Here is a 7656-nt window from a genome sequence, read left to right on the forward strand (position 1 = left end):
CCCCCAGTGATCACAGAAGCTTCTACATATGGCACCCTGGCCCCGGCGCAGCTCAAATCTCTTCCCTGTATCCCTTGTATGTTGACAATGGCTTGATTGTGCAGTCGTTATAACAGTGTGGAAATAAGCTTATCCATTGTGCACAGAGCCCCTGTAAGGTCCCCTGTGCATCTCTAGGGGCCCGCAGCACCCGGGTCAGCCCATACAGGTGCTGGAAGCTGTGTTGAGTTTTGGCCCATGGGTCTGGTCCTGGCTGGAGACAGCTGAGTGTGGACTGAGCTGAAGGGAGGGATGAGTTCATGGCAGGGACATTGGTGTGCCTTACACGGCTAACATGGTCCGAGGTGGCTAGGGTGCGATCGAGTAAGGTGTCCGGGTTTGAAAGCACACATACACTGACCTCCAAGGTAAAGAATTCACTGCTTAAGTGTCCACTCCTCTCATTTTACCCATCTAACTATGAATCACTTTAACACTACTAATTCCCACAATTCCCAAGCAGGATCTGTGGGTGGGAGGTCACTCATTTGCACATTAATGGGCGATAAAAGTGAGGCGAGCGAGTTTTTCCTGAACAGGCTCACGTTGGCACCAAGATCCCCTGACCCAGATTAAAAAGACGGGGCGCTTTTTGACATGTCCTTACAAATTACTCTTAATTTCACCGCGGTTCTGTTGTATCGCTTTTATTAATGCGTTTTCACTGTCACAATTAATGCGTTATTATGTGGTCCGGTAAATTGAACCCTGGCTTCATTACGGCTATTAGGTTGGAGACGGCATGCGCAAGCCTTATGTGAATTAGCCAGCACGCGGCTACAGGGCGACATAAGGCAGACTGTAACTGACGGATGATTCACACAGATAACACAGGCCAGGCTCTAGTCACGCTCTAATTCTCCTCATTGCAGTCCCTGCCACGATCCTCTGTGTGTGTGGGCAGTGAGATCGCAATGGTGACCCCTGCAGCACGGTGGCGTCTTTGCCAAGTGACTAATCGAGTTCTCGCCAATCGATTAATCTGGTTCCTTCCCGCTGCGCTTTCGCCGTGCACACGTCTCCCATCAGGAGAACGGAGAGCATGGTGACACTGACGCTAAGAAGGGAGGTGGTGAGCATTTTCTCTGTTTCTATGTTTCTGTTCAACACAGCAGGGGCTGTTTGTCAAACTCATTTAAGAACACAAAACTGTTTTACTCAAACTGTTAGGAAATGTTGCTTTAAAAGGATGCAAGAATTGTCATGAATTTAGTCTAAAGGTTTATTATGGAGTTGAACATATTCAGTGATTCACCTTTAGACTATTTAAAGAACTAACAGGGTTAAATTACATCACCGCTATGAACTATGATTTTCTATTGTTAGTGAGTTGCAGGTGGCAACTCCAGATATTCTCATTCTAGAAAGCTTTTGTTTGGATAAAAATCTGTGGTGCAACACGAGTCATCAGTGTTTTTGATCTGTTTTCTAGGAAGAGAATGACATTTTGAATTATTTTTGTCAATATTTAGGAGTACATTTGCACAATTTTTCAGAGGTAAAAATTGCATTGAAACAAAATGTATTGGGAAAAGTGCTGTACAAACACATTTGAATTGTTAATAATCATTTTAAATTAATATTTTTCCAGTTAATATTTAAATAATTTCTTCTGTTTTTGTACAATGATAACCTAAAAGACAATTATTTAGTTTTTAAACAGTATGTTCTTTTTAATGTCACATTTATTATTTTTTTTCACAAAAGATATATAAGTTTTAATATACATACATCAACCCCACCAACACCTGTTTACACACATTACCATTCAAATGCAAGAAATTAATAATGTTATTCAGCAATTGTACATTAAATTATTCAAAAGTGAGAGTAAAGACATTATAATTTCTGAAGTATCACATGCCAATAAAGACTGGAGCAATGGCCGCTGAAAATTCAGCTTTGTAAATTACATTTTAAAATATATTAAAATAGCAAAATTATTTATTTATTTTAAATTGTTATAATATTCCACATTAAAAAGTTGGAAAACCCCTGAATTAGAATATAGCTAATACACTAGTTGAATTTTGATTTCAAGAGGTCTTTGACTGCTGCGTTGGAAACTTAGCTAGGATTAATTTTGCTGTTAATTCATATTTAGCATGCTTGCATTACATTAATTGTACAGAAATGTTCCCTAGAGCAAACAGAGCCTAGAGCCTTACTGATAGGAATTTCATTCAATAACTCTTCACTACTCCGTTTACCCTTCAAACGTTGACGTTGATAGCCTAAAACTTTCAAGACTCAGTGAAATGGTTCAACAAACATTGTGTTGACATATTGACACGAAATTGAGATTTATAAATAAATAAGCTTTCCATTGATGTATGGTTCGTTAGGATCTGACGATATTTGGCCGAGATACAACTATTTGAAAATCTGGAATCTGAGGGTGCAAAAACAAAAAATAAAAAAAAAAGAGAGAAAATCACCTTTAAAGTTGTCGAAATGAAGCTTTTAGCAATGCATATTACTAATCAAAAATTAAGTTTTGATATATTTAATGTTGGAAAATTACAAAATATCTTCATGGAACATAATCTTTACTTAATATCCTAATGATTTTTGGCATAAAAGAAAAATCTATAATTTTGACTCTATAATTTTGACCCATACAATGTTTTTTTGGCTGTTGCTAAAAATATACCCAAGCGATTTAAGACCGGTTTTGTGGTCCAGGGTCACATATTTACTACTGAAATGGAAAGCAAAAAGTTTTCTTCTGTTTTTATGAGCACACCAGCATATAAATTAGCCTCAGAGCTTATGGACACAGACTAAAAGTCACAAAACGTCTCGTAACTAACTATCGCAACCTCGGTTCCCCACACACTCCCACATACAGATTTAATTGATTTCTTTCATAAATTGCAGTGGCTGCTCTAAAATATGAAACACCAATATTTCAGGAGTTTAGAACATGCTTATTCGATAACTCTTTTATTTCCTATATGGGTTTATGTATAGCTATGCTATTTTTTTTTAAAGATTAACTGTTTTTTTTCCAAGACATTGTTAGATTCCAGTGTTTACTGTTATAGCTTTGTAAAGATTTGATTCCAAAAACAGTATCATAGCTAATAAAATATTTCTTGTTATGATTTTAAATATGTATTTAACCTCAAAATGATCTCAAAGTAAGTCTGATTTTGTGGTGGCTGTGCTTCAAAGGGGACATTGATCTTCCACAATTTGGTATGACTCTTTAGGGTCTTCATGAATGGTCTGCAACATACTTTGGTTAAAGTTCCTCAGTGGTTGTGTAAAACAACACCCTTTTTACCTTGCTCTGTTCGCAGTGTCTCATTTTGGGGCATGTCCCTTTAAATGCTAATGAGCTCTGCTCACCCGCCCCTTTCTTCCATGGAAGAGCAAAGGCGATTTAAAAATAATCATAAAAAAATATAAAGTGTTAGACTTACTTATTCTGGAGGTGCAGCTGGATCACGAACACTGGGTACTGATCTATCCTTGAGTTTTAACTTTTTAACAAAACCTGCCTTGAATTGTCCCTCGTTCAGAAAGCAGTCTGGAGTAAGAAAAAATTGCGCAGACATAAACGAATTTAGGTGTATTCAGTGGCGCATTACCATTAAAAACAAAACTTATGCGTCCTAAGTGGCTCTGATGTCGGTAGAAAATTTAAGATTCTTAAATTTAAAAGAAACTACAAAACACCTGCATTGCAAGACATTGTCGCTACAGCTAATAGTGGACAGTACATCAGCGGTTGTGGGTGGGGCCTTAACAATATGACATCATACTGCTCAGAAAATCAAAACGGCTTGATAATTGAGACTGTTTAGGATTTTGGGGGATTAAAAAAAAAGGGAGTGAATGGATTTTTATCATTGTAGGGTGGTTGTGTCCACACACTGCTAAGATACATTTATATGCGAACACCATGTAAAAGTGAATTTTGCATCCAATGTCTACTTTAAAATTGACACATAATCTTAATTCAAGTGATGAAGGATTTCGAAAATGTGACAGTAATCAGTGTTGAGTACTACTGCAAGGTTTACCCTGCCTGGTTTACATGTTTGAAAATTATAAACAGTTGAAAACATTAGAAATTTAGAAAAGTAATCAGTTACATTACTTTAATAAAGTAATTGAAAAGTTACACTACTTATTACATTTTAAGTAGGGTAACTTGTAATCTGTAGCCTATTACATTTCCAAAGTAACCTTCCCAACACTGCTCGAGAGGCAGTATAAAATGCGACGCACGCAACAATTACATCAGAATCTGATACTGAACACCGCTTAGCTGGTCGAGCAGCAAACACGGCGACCTCCATGATGTCTCGTTCCCGCTCTCAGGGAACCAAGGTTACTATAGTAACCAGAGACGTTCCCTCTCAAGCTTTCACGAGACATCACAGGGACGTTTCTCCATTATTGGAACGATATTCAATCCCACCGTGAGAGGCTACGAGCAGTCTGTACAAGTCACACACTCAGCGAAGATAGAACACACAATTCCCACAACCAATAGCGACGCTTGTAAGGTGGGCTCGCAGCTGATAGGTGGAGATAAGCCAATGAGCGTCTAAAGCCCAGGTATATGAAATTTGCATATCTGGTCAGTGATAACGTATGCTGCGCTGAGAAACAGGGCAGAAGCAACAACAACCACAGTATTGTGAGGGGGGGGCTGCACAGAGATAATGGTGTTAAGCAGCAGTATAACACATAACATGATGATGGTACACCAATCGAATTAGACATTGAATAGCAGGAGCTGCACTTAGAACAGGGCAGACAACAGAAACAATAGCATATAGGGCTGCGTAGAGTAATTACTGTGCGAGGCAGCAAACACACATGAATAGAGGTAGCATAAACGTGAATCAGTCACTCACCGACAGCACTTGGGAGGCTAAGGACTGAGCGTCCAGCTTGTAAAACCTGGCGACGGTATTCTGAGAAGATCAGCCGGCTGCAAAGCATATATCCTAAATAGATATACCTCTCGACCACGCCCAGAAGGAGGCGATCGCTCTTGTTGAGTGGGCCCTAATGTGCAAAGGACATTCCAAACCTTAGCTCGTATAACAGCCGTGATAGCGTCCACAATCCAGTGGGAAAGCCTCCTTTTTGACACGGCCCGGCCCTTCGCACAACCATCGTAGCACACGAAAAGCTGGTCAGATTGCCGAAAGCTGGCCAAACAGTCAATGAAAATCCTCAAGCCCTGACGAGGCACACCGAAATCTGAGCGTCCGAATCACGCGAGGTCGATGACTCGGAAGACAGGGCATATAGCGAAACAGTCTGCGCTCTGAGGGGGTAGATAGTGATTTAGGCACGTAGCCCGGTCTCGGCCAGAGAGTGACGCTGCAGTCACCGGGTCCGAAGCGAATGCAATCGCTGTCCACAGAAAACGCATGTAAATCCCCTATGTGCTTAGCCGAAGCAAGGGCAAGAAGAAGTGCAGTGTGAGAGATAGCGCCTTCATAGCAATGGATGCTAAAGGCTCGAATGGTGGCTGTGAAAGAGCTCTTCACACCACCTCTAGGTCCCAGGGTGGAACTGAAGGCGGAAGCGGGGGATGCAATCTCTTCGTCCCTTAAAGAAAACTCACCACCAGCGCGTGCCTACTGATCGTACGCCCTCTTGGTGATTTATGTACGAAACCACAGACGTTGTCGGTGCGAATCAGTACATGTCACTGTTCCAGCTGCGGCCGAAAATCCTTTAGAGCTAAGAACACTGCTTCCAGCTCCAAGCGGTTTATGTGCCACCGGCGTGTCAGTTCTGACCACAGCCCCGAAGCCGGCATGCCTCCTTTAGAGCTAAGAACACTGCTTCCAGCTCCAAGCGGTTTATGTGCCATAAATGTGTCATGTCTGAGTTTCTGACCACAGCCCTGAAGCCGGCATGCCCTCGCACACTGCTCCCCATCCGCGAGTCGACGCGTCCGTCGTGACCACGACACGTGACGTTACCAAGCCCAGGGGAACCCCACGGCTGATGCAGCCGCAGGAGACCGCGATGTGCAAATGGTCCGAAGTCCACGCCGTCTAAGGGACTCGAGATTTCAGCCATAACTGCAGCGGGCGCATGTGTAGTAAACCCAGATGACATACCGCTGATGCCGCTGCCATGAGTCCCTGCAGCCTCTGAAATTCCTTCAAGTGAACAGAGCTGCCCAGTCTGAAATGGCACAGGGAAGACAAAGTGGCCGCCAAGTGCTCCCGAGAGAGACGAGCGCGCATCTCCACCGAGTCGAAGCACACTCTCAGATACGTTATAGACTGACTCGGGGCAAGAATGCTCTTACGCACATTCACACATAGCCCCAAGAACTCCCAAGTGACGAAGCAGTTTGTCTGTTATGGCTGGCTATAGTGTGTCCTGTGACTGAGTTAAGATCAGCCAGTCATCCAAATAAGTGAGAACGCGCATCCCGCTCGCTCTGAGGGGGGCAAGAGCTGTGTCCATGCACTTCGAGAAAGTGCGCGGGGCCAAAGCCAGCCCAAACGGGAGAACAGAGTACTGGTACGCTGTGCCCTCGAAAGCAAATCTCAGAAAGCGTCTGTGATGCGGTGCTATCTGAATGTGAAAGTACGCGTCCTTTAAATTCACGGACACAACCAGTCCCCGGGGCGAATTCGCACCAGGATCTGTTTCAGCTTTATCATCTGTCCTCCATCTGTCTTGGGCACCACAAAATTGCAGTTGAATTGAAGGGCGTACCCACCCACACTTTTCTCCGCACATCCGGCTCCTGGCGTGGGGCAGCAGCGGTCAGATGCTGCGGGCCTGTTGTCCCTGCACTGCGATGAGCTGTGCGCCAAAGAAGACCTCGATCTCGCGGTCTGCTGCTGGAAAGCGCGCCTCGGCATAACGTGCCTCATAGCTTTGCATGGCTTTTTAACCGGTGTGGGCGGCGGCATCTGCGCCTGTCACTACAGACTGAATGGCTATACGACCTAGTTGAACACCACTTCGTAGGGGCGTGAACAACTGACGTAATAGTCCAGCGAAATCTGGAAGGCTGATAGGACGTGACTCCTCGCCTTCACATGCTTTTCCACGCAGCGGCATCAGGTGACTCCTCGCATTCGCACGCTTTTTTGCACTGGCATCAGTTGACTCCTCGCCTTTGCGCGCTTTCCTGCGCATCAGGTGACTCACTGTCGCTCTGAGATGGGGGCCGCTTTTCTGCTGGTGAGTGGGTAAGCGACTGAAGCTTGTCGCCGCACTGAAGCGGGGGCTGCCCATCGCCTTGAATGAGTGAGAGAGCGGAGTCCTCTACACACGGCAGCCGCTGATGTGGGGCTGGTATCATGTGAATAAGACAGCAGCGTCTTCCAAACACGGCAGCCGCTGATGAGGGGCTGGTATCGTGTGAATTAGTGAGGAGCCAGTGATTGTGCCTTGCATGCGGCAGAACGCCGCTCTGAGGCGGGAGGCTGCACACTTAGACAGTGGGTCGTGCGGCGACATGAGAACCCTTAGCTCCAGTATCTGCACTCGGCTCTCTGCTCCGCCATGGAAGGGGGACGTGAGAAGCCGAGCTGATGTCCTGCAGGTTCGATGGGTGAGAGGAATGCAGACATTTTGTCGGCATGAGCTCATCACCAGAGTCCTTAAGGTCCA

The 7656-nt window shown here is 44.4% G+C and overlaps 1 protein-coding gene across 1 annotated transcript in view; it reads left to right on the forward strand.

The window, feature by feature from the left end:
• LOC107552829 (protein MMS22-like) overlaps positions 1–7656 on the forward strand; it is a 27914-nt gene that overhangs the window by 6691 nt on the left and 13567 nt on the right.

The sequence above is a fragment of the Sinocyclocheilus grahami genome, unplaced genomic scaffold (assembly GCF_001515645.1).
Source record: "Sinocyclocheilus grahami isolate Dianchi unplaced genomic scaffold, SAMN03320097.WGS_v1.1 scaffold459.1, whole genome shotgun sequence".
Lineage (NCBI taxonomy): Eukaryota > Metazoa > Chordata > Actinopteri > Cypriniformes > Cyprinidae > Sinocyclocheilus > Sinocyclocheilus grahami.